A 17,008-nucleotide genomic window follows, 5' to 3' on the forward strand; every position below is an offset into this window, starting at 1 on the left:
AAAAATAAAACCATAAAAAAGGTAAAAAAATGCACATTTGGTATCACTGCATTCAGAAATGTCTAATCTATCAAAATATCAAAACAATCATAGACCTGAGACAGGGACAAGGTGGCATCATCTACATCTGGAGGAAAGAAGGTTTAAGCATAATCACAGACGCAGATTCTTTACTGTAAGAGCAGTGAGACTATGGAACTCTCTGCCGTATGATACTGTAATGAGTGGTTCATTACTAAAATTTAAGAGGGGACTGGATGCCTTTCTTGAAAAGTATAATGTTACAGGGTATATATACTAGATTCCTTGATAGTGCGCTGATCCAGGGAACTAGTCTGATTGCCGTATGTGGAGTCGGGAAGGATTTTTTTTCCCCCAATGTGGAGCTTACTGTTTGCCACATGGGGTTTTTTGCCTTCCTGTGGATCAACATGTTAGGTCATGTTTAGTTTAGGCTATGGGTTGAACTAGATGGAATTATATAAACATAAGGATGAATGACCTCGGGGAGATCAAAACATCCAACACCGCAGAGACACCATCACGTGTTTCTCAACGCAGTGATCCAGAACACTGCTCCCATCCCTTATGGGAAATATGCAAATGCATGTAGAAAAGCCGCGGAGACACCATCACGTGTTTCTCAACGCGTTGAGAACCACGTGATGCTGTCTCCGCGGCTTTTCTACATGCATTTAGATGGAATTATAGTCTTCCTTCAACCTTAGTAACTATGATGCACTATGATCCGATTCGTAATCTGAGTAATGAGAAAAATATCAAAATGCCAGAATTAGTTTTTTTGGTTTATGAAAACGTATGTATCCTAAAATGTAATTAATAATAACGTCAACTCAGGAAGCAAATAAGCCCTTACCCAGTCCCAGATCTCGAAAAATGAAAATGCTACGGGTCTCGGATAATGGTGGCATAATCCTTGAAAAAAAAATTGTAAAATTTTGAACACTTTTTTTTTCACCACTTAAATAGAAACAAAACTATACATGTTTGGTATCTGCATACTCGTACTGAGCATGGGAAATAAAACATTTTTTAGCAATTTCACCACATTTATTCACTGCATCGGTTTTTAGTACACTATATGATAAAATCAATAGTGTCATTCAAAAGTACAACTAGTTCCACAAACAAAACCAATTCCTCACATTGTCATATTGACTCAAAAAAAAAAAATGATAGCTCTGGAAAGAAGGGGAGGGAAAAAAACAAAAACATAAAATCACATGGTCATGAAGGGGTTAAACAATAATGGATAAAGTTGGGCTTTTAATTTTTGTAGTGTGACTGGGGAAGAAGTGGCCTCCATTCTTGTGATAGATTGAAGTCCTTGAATTGACACCCACACCCTAAGACAAGAAAAGATTGTGTATCCCTGCTCTAGATTGTGTAGAAATATATATATATATATATATATATATATATATATATATATATATATATATATATATATATATATATATATATATATATATATATATATATATATAATTTTTTTTTTTTTTTTTTTTTTTTTATGAAAAGAGAAAATATCGGGTTTTTATTTTTTCCTTTGCTAAATGGAGAACAGTACTCAATATTATGTTACATATTACGGCCAGAAAAAATATTAAGTGGATTGTTCTCAATTGATTTCACGAGGTTTTTGTTTTTCAGTCGTGGTATGTGGAATTGAAGAGGCTGAAATATTGTTTGCATAGATAATGGAGTCATGAGGAAGAATGCTACTATCTTGCGTCTCATGATTGGCAAAATAAAGTTTACTGTTGGAATCCATGTATGCCAGTGGGTAATATAACCAGTCTTAAGTAGAGGATATTGAATTGAACCTACTGCCACTGAGGAACATTAATGCCACTATGTGGATGACAGTGGTTGCACTTTAAATGTTTAGCCTGTTAGGAAAAAACTTTGACACATTGTAGCAAGTCCTACTTGCATAAATTCATCCTGAATTAAAGTACTTTACACTGACCTACATTACTTATCAACAGTATTTGTCCATTACAATCTCCGAACATTTGGTGCTGCATAGATCCTCAATTTGTTTTAACGAAGCACCGAATGGCACTCATATCTTGCCGAGTGATCAAGCTGTATATAAACGTCAAGTTGCTTCGGGTTTAAATAGTAGATTAATACTTTGTAGTCGTATCACTGTTTGTCAGTCCTTTCCAGCAAGGCTGGTCCTTTGGTGAAAGGGATTGACCTATAAGACTCTCTTCAAACTGGAGTCGTTCTTTTACATACCATATCCATTTGGCAATAGATTTTAAGGGATCCCATTTACTTATCTTTTATTTTTTTTCCCCCGCAGGTATGATTCCACAGCAGACTATGTTTATATGCCCATTTAGTGGGGATGAATATCTGATAGAACAGTCATGGCATCAGTGTTAATAAAGTCTTCAGTTGGTTATCAAATTATGGTTTTACCATATTTTTATAACTGAAAAACATTTTACATATTTTCCTGCACCAATGAGTAAGACAACAGATTGACAGTGTAGCGTGAACTATCAGGTGCTTTTCATGTAAGAAAAATTACTTGATCTTGCATGTGGTGTTCTCCAGAATCTTGGAAATCCATTTTGTAATTTAAGTAAATGTTCTCCTTCTGGTGTTTCAGGACATATTAACTTGGCTAGTCAGCTTAGGTAAAACTTTATCCATTAGATACAATGTAATCTCCCAAATAAGAGCCATTGATATCCAATATTCACTCAATTTTACTTCATGCCCATCTTTGAGAGTAAGGCTAGGTTCACACTGTGTTGTGTGAACCCGTTTAACGGACTACGTTACACCGCGGCATAACGCGGTGTAACGTAGTCAGTTAACGCCGCCATTGCTTGTAATGGCGAACGCATCGCTAGCGCACGCCCACATTGGGCGTGCGCTAGCGATGTGCCGTCATTTGAGTGACGGACCTCGAACGCTGCTTGCAGCGTTCGTGGTCCGTTCCTCGCTAGCGCAGATCGGGCATCTGCGCTAGCGGGATCGGCAAACGCGATCCCTTTTGAGACATTGCGTTAGCGCAGTCCGTTAGGGCAGTCCGTTTAGCGCATACGCTAACGCAATGTGAACCTAGCCTAAGCCTTTTGTAGTTTTTTGGGGTTTTTTTTTTTTTAAGTATGATTCTGCTCGGCATTTCTACTGCAGACACTGTGAGAAGTCCTAAGAAAAGCGAAATTCAAGTTTCCTATTTTCAGTTCTTTCTGTGGCACTTTGTATATAGATATTTTGTAGGCGCTTGAGTTTAAATAGAACATCTACATTTTGTTCTACAGTTGACTTGATGCATACATTAAAATTGCCTTTTTTATTGGTGTATCACACTTCTGATACACAGTTCCCACATTTGTGATTCGTGGAAACGCTTGTCACTTGTAAGCCACCTTTTCTTCATCCTTTACATTACTTGAGCTGTGATGGCCATGGGGACAAACATTTGGATTTTTGTAAGGCACTTTGTCTAAACTTTGGTGTTTTTAAGCCCCAAATATACCTCAAGAGACACTCCAATGTGTCTGAAGAGGATACTTCCCTTTGTCCCTTTTGCTATGCACTTAACTGATGTCCAGTAAGCCCTGGCATCCTACTCCGCACAATTAAACAAAGCATGGACTTTGTGTATCTTCTCTTATACTGTGATCTATAATATAACTCCAGGTCATCACTGTGGGAATGACTTTTTTCTTTTTTTTTTTGGGAAGCCTTAGTTTTATGTACAAACATTTCCAAATCTGTGTATTATTGGGTGTGTAGCAGAACTTAACTGTTTTTTAAGCTGCTCAAATGACTTGTCCTTGTCATATGACATTGCATTCGTCACCTAGCCTCCTCCATGTGTCTTCAAGTGCATTGTTTAAAGGTTGCATTTAGTAGCGGCTGACACCATGCCCATGGTCAACAAAATCCAGGCATGGTCCTGGTTGCATATACCAGCCACAGCTTGAAGACCCATCTTAACATGCCAGATCCTATATATCATTTTCAACTGGGAAGTTATATATTGACCTTTTTTGTTCTTTTCTTTTTTTTTTTTTATTTTATTAACGCAACTATGGGTTATATCATGTTCACATAGTTTAGGATGGTCGTGTCTAGTCCAAGGGGAAATAACTGCAATCACATAAATTCTGAACATTTTGAAAAAGAAATTTTATTTGACGTTTTTGTCTACCCATAAAAACTCAAAAATAAAAACTGGCCTCAAGGATGGCAAGGATTTGCTTATTGCTGCTTGAATTAAGATATTTTTTAGGACATGTTCATCATAAACTCTTTTCATCCAAAAAGCCTGCTGACACCACTCTGAGGGCTAATGGGTTGAAGGAAATGTTTGTATAGGTCATTTATTACAATCTATGAAAACCGTGGTCTACATATTCTACTGTTTGGGTCATTGCTTGTATAGTCTGTTTACATATTTTTGTAATAAAATGTAGTTTTGTATTTAAAACCATGAAAAGGACTGGAAAAGGTTAAAAAAAAAAACACAACAAAAAATCAACAAAACCCTGTGTAGATGTTCTGAGAAATAAACTTATGATACATTCTTTGTAATGCATTAACTAGATAATCCGGTAAAGATCTTATTGTATAACTCGATAATTGCCTTTCTGTTCTTTTTGGCTTTGAATTTCAGTTGTACGTTTATTTTGTTCTAAAATGTATATCTTTGTATGAAAACTGGAAGCTTTTATTTCTTCTGCTTAGGGAAAATTGTAAAATTGTTTGTTTTTTGTTTTTTTTTTTCATGGGGAAATATGCTTTAAATATAAATACGTATATAAATGGTCACATTCCAGCAGTTGATGGCGGAATCTCTCAATGTATATTTTGTTTTTTTGTATGTATTATTTGCCTCTGAACATGGGAACAGAAAACTAGATAGTTATACAAATTTTGCAATTTTTATTTTTTAGATATATATTTTTAAAATGTACGACTTTCTAACTTATTGACAGCACTTAAGGGCAACCAATGAGCTGAAGAATGGACTGTACCCCACCAGAAAGTTATGAGGATATCTGTTAGCTGTACTAGCCTGGTTTTTGTTATACCTACTGAAGATGAACGTTTAATTGTGCATACACTGTATTATAATTGGCATCTGGGCAGAGCCTGCTACTCAATAGTGACTCTGTCCCCTCAATCTTCTCTATTGATTCCTGCCTTTGGGGCATGCACAGTAGTTATGTTAGCTATACTTGCATCGTTGTGATCTGCAAACTGTGCAAGTTCTCGAATCCGGGAATCAACAGAGACGGTGGAGATTGGATGACTGTTGAAAAAAACGGCTTCACACAAATAACTAGTTTAGTCTAATTATAGTACATTTCGGAGACTTATTACTTAATATTATCTAGCAATCCTTCTCAACCTGCGGAATTAAACCATGCTAGTACACCTTTTAAAAGCCCTATAAAGTAGTGGTTTACAGTCCGAAATTCCAGCTTACAGTAAATAGGTCTTTTTTTGTTTTTTTACTTATTCTAGCTCTTAATTACTGTGCAAATGATACATTTGCTCTTGATAAAAATTAGTAGATGTTTCTTAATCATCTAGAATGCTTAGCAGACATTTTAAGAGGGATAAAGGCGTTGCCCCATGATGTAACTTGTCATAAGTCAGGTTGTTGAGCTTGAACCACCAAGAATGATCCACGTCTGTCCTCAAGATTCAGTGGGAAGTTGGCCAATCCTGTGTTATGATTTTCTGTTGCTTTGAATTGCAGTGGGCCCTCAAGTGATTTGACTTTTGACATATTTCACTGACTTCTTTTCAGGTCAACCCATCAAACATCATAAAAACTACCTCTAAGTAATTGCGGTTGCAAAATAAATTTTTTACTTTTTGTTGTAGAATACTCTACTCATATTTCACTTTAAGCTAAATTGTTACCTTTACAAAAAAATGTTTTTGTTCCCAGTTGGAAGGCAAATGTTGAGGTACACAGCCCTGCTTGCCCTCAATCCATGCACTTTTGGGGTACTGAACTAGAAAATGTATACTATAATTTGATTTTATATGTGCATGTTAACCACTTTGGGAAGGGCTGGTGCCCAACCTCCAGTGGCAATGGTTTTATTTTTCTTATGCCCAGTTATTTTGAAAATGTTGCTGCCCTTCTGAGTGAATGTGCTTGTGTATGCATGATGGGGTTATTATGAGCCCTTAGTTTTAATATTTGAAGTTATGGAATCTTTGTAACAAATTGAGAGTTGTAATTATTTGATTGCACAACTACTGGAATAAACTTTTCTAGGGAATCTCAGGAACAAATGTGATTTGTCTTGACTGATTATATTTTTTTTTTACATTTTCCTATATTGTTTATTCGAACGTTAAGTATATATTAAGGGGCATTAAATTTTATAACGATAATTTTGAAAAACCAGCTCACTCTTGATGAGACTACTACAACTTCTAAGCATGAAGAAAGCTACTCCTGCCTGATGTGGCACAGTGAAGATTCAGATACAGAAAGTCCTCCAGCCAAATAAAATAGTAAACTTTCAATGAATTAAAAGAAAAACAGTAGACCTCTTTAAGTGTTCTTTTTCTGTGAGTAAGTCCTTTTCCTACACATTTCAGATTGAGTTGCAGTCTGAAACCTAGGAAAGAACTCAAATTTGGATATACTCGAAGATGTTTTGCTATTTTTTTTTTTTTACTTACCGTATATACTCGAGTATAAGCTGAGATTTTCAGCCCACTTTTTTGGGCTGAAAGTGACCCTCTCGGCTTATACTCGAGTAATTGCCAGTGGGGGGGGGAGGAGCAGCGCGGTGACATACTCACCTGTTCCTGGCGCTGTCCCTGCATGTCTCATGGTCTCCGGGCAGCTCTTCCTGTGTTCAGCGGTCACGTGGTACCGCTCATTAAGGAAATGAATATGGATGCTTATTCATTACTGTAAAGAGCGGTACGTGACCGCTGAACACAGGAAGATGCCGCCGGCTCCCTGGAGACCATCTGACAGTGAGACGCTGCCAGGGACCGCGCTGGGAGCAGGTGAGTATATCGGGGGAGGTGAGCATTGCGCGATAGTCACCTTCCTTGTTCCACCGCTGCGCGCTGCTCTGTCTGTGTCTTCCAGCCTCTGCACTTACTGTTCAGATCAGAGGGTGTGATGACGCGATTATTGTGCGTGCCGCCCTCTGCCTGAACAGTCAGTGCAGAAGATGGAAGACAGAGCAGCGCGCAACGGTGGAACGAGAAAGGTGACTATCGCAAGTGCCAGGGGCCTGAGCGAAGAGAGGTGAGTGTGATTTTTTTTTATTTTTTTTTTAATAGCAGCAACAGCATATGGGGCAAATGTGTGGAGCATCTCATGGGGCCACAATGTGTGGATCATCTCAGGGGGCCACAATGTGTGGAGCATCTCATGGGGCCACAATGTGTGGAGCATCTCAAGGGGCCACAATGTGTGGAGCATCTCATGGGGCCACAATGTTTGAAGCATCTCATGGGGCCACAATGTGTGGAGCATCTCATGGGGCCACAATGTGTGGAGCATCTCATGGGGCCACAATGTGTGGAGCATCTCATGGGGCCACAATGTGTGGAGCATCTCATGGGGCCACAATGTGTGGAGCATCTCATGGGGCCACAATGTGTGGAGCATCTCATGGGGCCATAATGTGTGGAGCATCTTATGGGGCCATCAACCATTATGCAGCATTGTATGGGGCAAATGTTTCTATGGAGCATCTTAGGGGGCCATTATTAACCTTTGTGCAGCATTATATGGGACATATTTTAATATGGAGCATTATATGGGGCGTATTGTGTATGGAGCATCTTATGGGGCCTATCATTAACTGTACGGAGCATTATATGGGGCTCCTGATTCAATGTGGATATTCAAAAACACTTAACCTACTGATGTCTCAATTAGTTTTACTTTTATTGGTATCTATTTTTATTTTTGCCGGTAGCTGCTGCATTTTCAACCCTAGGCTTATACTCGAGTCAATAAGTTTTCCCAGTTTTTCTTTGTGGCAAAATTAGGGGGGTCGGCTTATACTCGAGTATTTACGGGTAATTCATTGGAAGACAGTTTATATTTTTTTGACCATGGCTGGAGGACTTTATGTATCGTCATTAAATGGTATATCTGGTTACAAAAAAAACAACCGATACCATATTAGGGAACTTATAGAGGGGGACGTATCAACATCTCTTGTTTTGAAGGTCTTATTTTGTCCATACATTATAGACAGCTCTTTGATTTAATGGATTATTTTACAAAATGAATTGCTGATGATCACAGCAGTGAGGCATTATGTCAAGTGTGCCTTTGCTTATATCCATGCTTTTATTTTATCTATTCTTTTATGTCCAGATATCATCAGACAGTTAAGACACTAGTTATTTAACATCCCTTTATCTGGATCGAGCATTGCATCATCAGATTACAAAGCATTAGACAATAATGCTGTGTGACCAATATCTCGAGACCTCAGGTTGGTTGTAGCCCTACAAACCTCTGTAGCTGTCAATGATGCAGGGTGGGGGTCCATAGTGACAGTTGTACTTGGCAGGAGCTTCTTACAATTGCAAAATCCAAAATAAAAATTGCTCTCAGCACCAAATATTTGGGGCAATGCAAAATCAATCCCCTTCTAGCTGGGTGCCTGGAATCTCCTAGCGAGTACTAATTTGACCGTTTCCATGTTAACATGACACTGATACCGTTGGATCCTGTGTTAGGGCAGGAATCTATAGGATCCCTGACCCAACAGTCAGCATCCTGTAGCTTAGTGGCCTACAGGACGTCAGGATCCCAGCAGCGGCAGCACAATGACATCACTCAATTTTGCTGACGCACTCTGCAAGGAGGGAGTCTCTCTCACTTAGAAGAAATGGGTATAAAATATAATTTTTTGAGACTTCACACAAACGTGGCATTATTAAGGAAGCTCTCCCATTAACTTTTTTTTCTTTACGAAATGTGTGTTAATATACTCACCACTGCCTTGTCTGATATCCAATGCCTTTCCGCTCATCTTCTCAGTGATGTCACTGGGTCACGCTGCGCTCTGTATGACCAATAAGTGACTTTTACAGTGAAAGCCTATGTATCATTAGAACAAGGTTCTGTAGACTTTCATGCTCTATACTCACGCATAGAGTGAGCTGGATAGCCTGAAGGACAGTGATGTCACTGAGAAGAGTGAAATGGCGTTGGATCCCAAATATGATGGCTGTAGGTGAGTATAACACATTGCGCTACATACACACATGCAAAGATAGTTGTAATAATAATATTAATGGGAGTGCTTTAACCCCTTCCCAACCTGTGACAAAGCGTATGCGTCATGAAAGTCGGTGCCAATCCAACCTGTGACGCATATGCTGTGTCACAGAATGATCGCGTTCCTGCAGGCTGGGTGAAAGGGTCAACTGTAATTTCACCTGACCTGCAGGGACAGGGGGAGTGGTACTTCAGCCCAGGGGGGTGGATTCAACCCCCTCCCCCCGTGGCTACGATTGCTCTGATTGGCTGTTGAAAGTGGCTGTTTCACTTTCAATCAGCAATCGTAATATTTCACCAATGAAAATTGGTGAAATATTACAATCCAGCCATGGCCGATACTGCAATATCATCGGCCATGGCTGGAGACCACTATCTGCCCCCGCCACCGATCTCCGCTCCCCTCTGATCTGCTCCCCTGCAGTCTGATCTCCATGGGTGCCTCCATCTTCTAAAATGGCGGGCACATGCGCAGTGCGCCCACTGAATCTGCCGCTGGCAGATTCATTCCAGGTACATTTTGATCTCTGTGATAGGTTCTATCACAGTGATCAAAATAAAAAGATTAAGTAAACCCCCCTTTTATCACCCCCATAGGTAGGGAAAATAATGAAATAAAGAAAATATATTTACTCTTATTTTTCCACTAGGGTTAAGGTTAGAACTAGGGTTAGGGTTGCAATTAGGGTTGGGGTTGCAATTAGGGTTAGGGTTGCAATTGGGGTTAGAATTAGGGTTGCAATTAGGAATGGGTTAGAATTAGGCTATGTGCACACGGTGCGGATTTGGCTGCGGATCCGCAGCGGATTGGCCGCTGTGGAGTCATAGCAGTTTTCCATCACGTTTACAGTATCATGTAAACCTATGGAAAACCCAATCCGTTGTGCCCATGGTGCAGAAAATACAGCGCGGAAATGCTGCATTGTATTTTCCGCAGCATGTCAATTCTTTGTGCAGATTCCGCAGTGTTTTACCATACAAAAAACACTGGAAATCCGCGGAAAAGTGCCTTTTACCTGCGGATTTTTCAAAAACGGTTCAGAAAAATCCTCACACGAATCCGCAATGTGAGATTAGAGTTAGGGTTGGAATTAGGGTTAGGGTTGGAAATAGGGTTAAGATTAGGGTTAGGGGTGTGTTGGGGTTAGGGTTGGGATTAGGGTTAGGGGTGTGTCGCCTCAAGCTCAAAAATATCTCCAGAATCCATCCTTTCCTCAACCGTCAATCTACTAAAATGCTTGTGCATGCCCTCACCATCTCCCGCCTTGACTACTGCAACATCCTTTTCTGCAGCCTCCTTGCTAACATCCTTGCACCTCTCCAGTCCATCCTTAACTCTGCTGCCCGACTAATTCCTCTCTCTCCTCGCTACTCCTCTGCTTCCCCCCTCTGCAAATCTTTTCACTGGCTCCCATTCCCTCAGCGTATCCAGTTCAAATTACTAATACTGACCTACAAAGCCATACACAACTTGTCTCCTCCATATATCTCTGAACTAATCTCCCGATATCTTCCCTCACGTGATCTCCGGTCCCTATCAAGACCTCCTTCTGTCCTCCACACTTATTCGCTCCTCATCCAACCGCCTCCAAGACTTCTCCTGAACATCCCCCATCCTCTGGAATTCTTTGCCCCAACACTTCCGACTATCAACCACATTCGGATCCTTCAGACGGAACCTGAAAACCCATCTCTTCAGGAAAGCCTACAGCCTGCACTGATCCCGCTGCCTCCTCATCACTACTGAAGCTACCGCCTCACCAACACTGGAGCTCCTGCAACCCTCAACCTACTGTCTCCTTCCTCATAATCCTGTAGAATGTAAGCCCGCAAGGGCAGGGTCCACGCCCCTTTGTATCAGTCCGTCATTGTTAGTTTGTTTACTGTAAGTGATATCGGTAACTTGTATGTAACCCCTTCTCATGTACAGCACCATAGAATCAATGGTGCTATATAAATAATAATGTTGGGGTTAGGGTTGTGACTAGGGTTATGGCTAGAGTTTGGATTAGGGTTAGGGGTGTGCTGGGGTTAGTGTTGCAGTTAGAATTGAGGGGTTTCCACTGTTTAGGCACATCAGGGGTCTCCAAACGCGACATGGCGCCACAATTGATTCCAGCCAATCTTGCGTTCAAAAAGTCAAATAGTGCTCCCTCCCTTCCAAGCCCCGACGTGCGCCCAAACAGTGGTTTACCCAAACATATGGGGCATAAGCGTACTCAGGAAAAATTGCACAACAACTTTGGGGGTCTAATTTCTCCTTTTACCCTTGAGAAAATAAAAAAAAATGGCTAAATAATTATTTTTGTTGGAAAAAAATGATTTTTTAATTTCACGGCTCTGCGATATAATATTCTGTGAAGCACTTGGGGGTTCAAAGTGCTCGCCACACTTCTAGATAAGTTCTTTGAGGGGTCTAGTTTCCAAAACGGGGTCACATGTGGCGGGTTTGTACTGTTTAGGCACATCAGGGCCTCTGCAAACGTAACATGATGCCCAGACCATTCCATCAAAGCCTGCATTTCAAAACGTCATTACTTTCCTTCCGAGCCCCGATGTTTGCCCAAACAGTGGTTCCCCCCACATATGGGGTATCAGCGTACTCACGACAAACTGGACAACAGCTTTTGGGGTCCAATTTCTCCTGATACCCTTGTGAAAATAAAAAATTGCTGGCTAAAAAATAATTTTTGAGGAAAGAAAAATTTTTTTTTATTTTCACGGCTCTGCGTTATAAACTTCTGTGAAGCACTTGCGAGTTCAAAGTGCTCACCGCACATCTAGATTAGTTCCTTGGGAGGTCTAGTTTCAAAAATGGGGTCACTTGTTGGGGAGCTCCAGTCTTTAGGCACACAGGGGATCTCCAAACGCGACATGGTGTCCGCTAACGATTGGAGCTAATTTTTCGTTCAAAAGTCAAATGGCGCTCCTTTACTTCCGAGCCTTGCCGTGTGCCCAAGCAGTGGTTTACACCCACATGTGAGGTATCTGTGTACTCAGGAGAAATTGCCCAACAAATTTTAGGATCCATTTTATCCTGTTTCTCATGTGAAAATGAAAAAATTGAGGCTAAAATTTTTTGTGAAAAAAAAAAAGTACTTTTTCATATTTACGGATCAATTTGTGAAGCACCTGGGGGTTCAGAGTGCTCATTATGCATCTAGATCTTTGGGGGTCTAGTTTCCAAAATGGGGTCACTTGTGGGGGAGCTCCAATGTTTAGGCACACAGGAGCTCTCCAAACGCGACATGGTGTCAGCTAACAATTGGAGCTAATTTTTCATTCAAAAGTCAAACGGCGCTCCTTCCCTTCCGAGCCTTGCCATGTGCCCAAACAGTGGTTTAGCCCCACATGTGAGGTATCGTTGTATTCAGGACAAATTGTACAATAACTTTCAGCATCCAGTTTCTCCTTTTACCTTTGAGAAAATAAAAAAAATTGTTGCTAAAAGATCATTTTTATGACTAAAAAGGTTAAATGTTCATTTTTTCCTTCCATGTTGCTTCTGCTGCTGTGAAGCACCTGAAGGGTTAATAAATTTCTTGAATGTGGTTTTGAGCACCTTGAGGGGTGCAGTTTTTATAATGGTGTCACTTTTGGGTATTTTCAGCCATATAGACCCCTCAAACTGACTTCAAATGTGAGGTGGTCCCTAAAAAAAAAAGAAATGGTTTTGTAAATTTTATTGTAAATGAGAAATCGCTGGTCAAATTTTAACCCTTATAACTTCCTAGCAAAAAAACAAAAATTTGTTTCGAAAATTGTGCTGATGTAAAGTAGACATGTGGTAATGTTATTTATTAACTATTGTGTCACATAACTCTCTGGTTTAACAGAATAAAAATTCAAAATGTGAAAATTGCGAATTTTTCAAAATTTTCGTCAAATTTCCATTTTTTTTCACAAATAAATGCAAAAATTATTGACCTAAATTTACCACTAACATGAAGCCCAATATGTCATGAAAAAAATCTCAGAACCGCTAGGATCCGTTGAAGCGTCCCTGAGTTATTACCTCATAAATGGACACTGGTCAGAATTGCAAAAAATGGCCAGGTCATTAACCCCTTCATGACCTTGGGATTTTTCGTTTTTCCGTGTTCGTTTTTCACTCCCCTCCTTCCCAGAGCCATAACTTTTTTATTTTTCCATCAATTTGGCCATTTGAGGGCTTACTTTTTGCGGGACGAGTTGTACTTTTGAATGACATCATTGGTTTTAGCATGTCGTGTACTAGAAAACGGGAAAAAAATTCCAAGTGTGGTGAAATTGCAAAAAGAGTGCAGTCCCACACTTGTTTTTTGTTTTGGCTTTTTTGCTAGGTTCACTAAATGCTAAAACTGACCTGACATTATGATTCTCTAGGTCAGTACGAGTTCATAGACACCTAACATGACTAGGTTATTTTTTACCTAAGTGGTGAAAAAAAATTCCAAACTTTGCTAAAAAAAAAAAAAAAAAAAAAAAAAAAAAATGTGCCATTTTCCGATACTCGTAGCGTCTCCATTTTCATGATCTGGGGTCGGTTGAGGGCTTATTTTTTGCGTGCCAAGATTACGTGTTTAATGATAGCATTTTGGTGCAGATACGTTCTTTTGATCGCCCATTATTGCATTTTAATGCAATGTCGCGGCGACCAAAAAAACGAAAGTCTGGCGTTTTTGAATTTGTTTCTCGCTACGCCGTTTAGCGATCAGGTTAATGCTTTTTTTTAATTGATAGATCGGGTGATTCTAAACGCGGTGATACCAAATATGTGTAGATTTGTTTTTTTTTTATTGATTTATTTTGATTGGGGCAAAAGGGGGGTGATTTAAACTTTAATATTTTTTTTATTTTTTTCACATTTTTTTTAACTTTTTTTTTAACTTTTGCCATGCTTCAATAGCCTCCATGGGAGGCTAGAAGCAGGCACAGCATGATCGCCTCTGCTATATAGCAGCGATCTGCTGTTCGCTGCTATGTAGCAGAAAATCAGGTGTGCTGTGAGCGCCGACCACAGGGTGGCGCTAACAGCTACCTGCGATCAGTAACCATAGAGGTCTCAAGGACCTCTATGGTTACAATGGAGAAGCATCGCCGACCTCCGATCATGTGACGGGGGTTGGTGATGCCGTCATTTCCGGCCGCCCGGCCGGATGCGGTAGTTAAATGCCGCTGTCTGCGTTTGACAGCGACATTTAACTAGTTAATAGGTGCGGGCAGATCGCAATTTTGCCCGCGCCTGTTATGATCTGGTGGCCTAGGAGCAGCATGTGACATACTCTGGAGAAGGTGGTACCTGTACTGACCGCATACCCTGAACTTAGCACCGCAACTAGAAATAGCCGTGGGATGTAACTAACACTCCCTAGACACCTCGACACAGCCTAAGGACTAACTTCCCCTAAAGATAGAAACGGGAAAACTATCTTGCCTCAGAGAAAATCCCCAAAGGATAGACAGCCCCCCACAAATATTGACTGTGAGAGGAGAGGGAAATGACATACGCAGACTGAAATCAGGATTAAGCAAAGGAGGCCTTGCTAGCTAAAAAGAAAGAATAGGACAGAGAACTATGCGGTCAGTATTAAAACACTAGAAAATATCCACCACAGAAAATACAAAACTCCACCTCTGACTAAAGACATGGAGGAACATACTGACTAGCAATTAGGTCATTAAACCGTACGCTGAATCAAAAAGTGTTTAACTTTTTTGTTTAAAAGGTTATAACTATTGAAATACACATTACATATAAAATTCATTTAAAACAATACCTCTAAACCACAGTAGTGTAAATAACTGGCAGGTAGGCGTTAACAGCAAATATTATTATGTAAATCAACCATAAACCAAATGGAGAATTTTATTTTAATTAGCTCCAATAGTTTTGCACCCCTGGGCCAAAAATCTAACTTCAAGGCAACAATATATTATGCTGAAATTATAAATATTGTAATTTCTTTTCATGCACAATACACCTTGCTAGATAGACCAAAGCAGGAGGCAGAATGAATATATAAGTACAGTTAGTCTAGCCCGCAGTAGTATAACACTGCTATAAATTATTTAATATCCTAAAATGACTATAACTATATATTGGGCTAATACAGTATTACACTGTCTGAGTACTGTTCCTATTAGAATAAACGGAACTAAGTGCAACACAGTGCCATCAATCCATTCCACCAAAACATTCAGTATAATTCTATGTCCTCTGACAGATTGTCCACATTGTTATTCAGATGCTACCAACACATGAAAGGATACATTGATGTTCGCAAAACTATAAAAATCAGTTAAATGCATATTACCCCGAAAATTGGTAATCCTTGCTTGTCAGCCGCGTGGCACGCTACTCCTTACCAGACCCCGACGCGCATTTCGCGACAGCTTCCTCTTGGGGGCGTGACCATGGTGAGGCATCTCAGAGCCTTTAACCATCCATCAGCCAATCATGCTCCTAGCAGGGCGGACCATACTCCCTGCATTCAATCAAACAAATCCTTGTGACCGCGATCAGCACGCTACACAGTGAGTATAAGCCTTACTAGGTTGCCATCGCAACTCCAAGCTCGGGCACTTACAGGTGAAAATACTACCCACTAACTGCAGTCAGACCACCAGTCATTCACAAAGACGGCAATGAGCGGGCTGCCTAATGAGTATAAGCTTTGCCAGCAATTACAAACAATAGCGCCTTTTGATGATACCGCTACCTTAGCCAACATGATGATGTTAGTGATCTGAAGTCCGTCACAGAGGTTCACGCTACTAATATATACCCCAATTGAAGCAGCCAAACCGTGATCATTGTATTCCTATGACAGCCACAATACCCAGACAGCAGCCAGCAACATATGCACATTAGTTTTATTCTATTCCGGGCAGCACCACCTCATAACCAGATCACAATGTATATACTATAGGCGTATTATGTTGTCACCTAGCTTCACAGACCGTAATGTGAATACACTCATCTTTAAACTCCATCTACAAATACGAAGCCCATCAGGGCAAACCGCTACATGTGCACAGGCATCATGTTTGGAAAAACGCCCCATAAGCAGATTGCAATATGCACATACTCAAAAGTGTGCACAATTATGCTGCATTTAGGGCTATAACTCCCCAAAAACAGATTTCAATGTGTATATAATAAACAAGTCTCCTTTTAAGATACCTAGCCCCACCAACAGACCACTATATGTCTATCACATTCCAGTGACCAGTGCATTAGACATAAATAAAACCGTACTCCTACTTTTAGAGACAGATGAGTGACACAAAGCAATAAAAATAAATAAAGAGCCACAACGGCTCAATGATCAAAAGTGAACAAACTAAACATAAATATGAACGAAACTAGATGTGCCAATGGAATGGAATGAAAAATATTGTTAGAAACAATATAATAAAGGTGAAAAACACTTGAATACGGATGGCAAGAAAACGCCTGGGAGCTCCCCTGCAGATAGGAGCGCCCAGCCAACCACTTAGCCTCCGATCAAGTACGTGAATATAGATAACAAGGATGTGATGCCGCAATGAGAAAAATAATAATACTTAGAAAAAGACCAAATAAGTACTGTGAAATATAAAATCTTGGAGTCATATAATGAAGCGGTATAAGTGCGAACGAGTGCTCACTAGCGAAAGAGACCACCAGTCGCTACCGACACCACCCACACCATACAACCCCAACATAGAAAAGAAATGAAAAGGAATAAAGACACCAAC

This window comes from Ranitomeya imitator, chromosome 7 (assembly GCF_032444005.1).
Source record: "Ranitomeya imitator isolate aRanImi1 chromosome 7, aRanImi1.pri, whole genome shotgun sequence".
NCBI classification, from domain to species: domain Eukaryota; kingdom Metazoa; phylum Chordata; class Amphibia; order Anura; family Dendrobatidae; genus Ranitomeya; species Ranitomeya imitator.